Here is a 1,802-nt window from a genome sequence, read left to right on the forward strand (position 1 = left end):
AAATCAGGAGTTGGGTAAATGGAGTTAAATTCTGTTATAGTCCTTGCATTGTCCAAGAGAACAGCATCAATAAACATGACATTCGAACCAGTTAAAAATATGTTTTGCAATATCAAGAGTAATTATTAAAAGAATAGACAAGCATTTATTTGTAACTTTGAACCTAATATTGGAAAAAAATGAAATAATAAACATTGAGTCAATCTAAAACAAGTTAAGAAAAAGAAACATAAATCAGATAGAGTAAAAAATACACAGTAAGATTATAGTCTTAGCTATAAGTACATCAGTAATTATAATAAATAGACTAAATGCTTCAATTAAAGAAAAAGCATTTCAGAATGGATTGAACAGATTTTATGAGGTTTGTAAAAGACACAGTGAAAATATAAGAATATAGAAAGGTTGAAATACAAAAATTAAACAAAATAAAGCTAAACACACAGAAAATTTACAAAATTTCACCATATGCTGGTCCCTGAAGCAAATCTCTAGTACCAAAAAAATCAAATTAAACAGGGTATGTTCTAGATCCACAATGCAATTAAGCTAGAAATCAATTACAAAGAGATATCTACAAAATTTTCATGTACTTGGAAATTAAGCAGTATACTTTTATGTAACTCACGTGTCAAAGCAGAAATCATAAAAGAAATTAGAAAATACGTTGAACAGAAAAATTCATCTTAAAACCTGTGGGATACTGGCTCAAACTATGCTTAGAAAGAAATTTATAACTTTAGTTGTGATGGATGTCTGAAATATCAATTTGTTTACTATTTATTTCAAGAAGTTAGTAAATTATATCAAGTCAAAATAAAAGGAGGGAAATAATAAAGATAAGAGAAATTAATGATATGGAAAACAAAAAATAGAGAAAATCAATGTCAAATATTGCTTATTTGAAGAAACTAATAAATCTGAGAAACACCTGCTTAGACTGAGCAAGAAAAATCAAGAGAAGTAAAAAAAAATCAGTGTCAGGAATGAAGAGGGCACATCATTATAGACACTAAGAATATGAAAATATAATTAATAACTTTATGCCAATATATTTGAAAATTTAGACAAAATTTATAAATTTCTTTAAGAACAGAACAGATATGATACGAGGGGAAATAAATAGTTTTGCATCTAGTGAAGATAGTAAATCTGTAAATTAAAAATCTACCTCATTGCAGGGAGCTGAGATTTCACCACCACTTTCTAGCCTGGGTGACAGAGTAACACTCCATCTCAAAAAAAGAAAAGCAAAAACAGTGTACCTCAAAGAAAACTTTGGGCCTCGAGGCCATTAGTAGTGAATTCTACCACTCATTTTAGGAAGAAATGACACTATTATTATGTGAACTCTTAAAGGGAATAAGACAAGAATAAGCATCTTGTCTAGTATAATTTATGAACCAGTATAACTTGGATACCAAAACCTATAAAGATATGATGAAAAAGGAAAATTATAGGTCAGTCTTAATCTTTACATTTTAATTTTTTTAGAGACAGGGTATCGTTTTGTCACTCAGAGTGGAGTGAAGTGGTATGTTCACAACTCACTGCAACCTCAAACTCCTGGGCTCAAGCATTCCTCCTGCCTCAGCCTTCCCAGTACCTGGGATACAGGCACATGCCACCATGCCTGAGTAATTTTTTTTCCCATTTATTTATTTTATTGCATTTTAGGTTTTGGGGTACATGTGAAGAACATGCAAAATTGTTGCATAGGTACACACGTGGCAGTGTGATTTGCTGCCTTCCTCCCCATCACCTACATCTGTCATCTCTCCCCTTGCTATCTCTCCCCAGCT

This window comes from Cebus imitator, unplaced genomic scaffold (genome assembly GCF_001604975.1).
Source record: "Cebus imitator isolate Cc_AM_T3 unplaced genomic scaffold, Cebus_imitator-1.0 Scaffold183, whole genome shotgun sequence".
NCBI lineage: Eukaryota > Metazoa > Chordata > Mammalia > Primates > Cebidae > Cebus > Cebus imitator.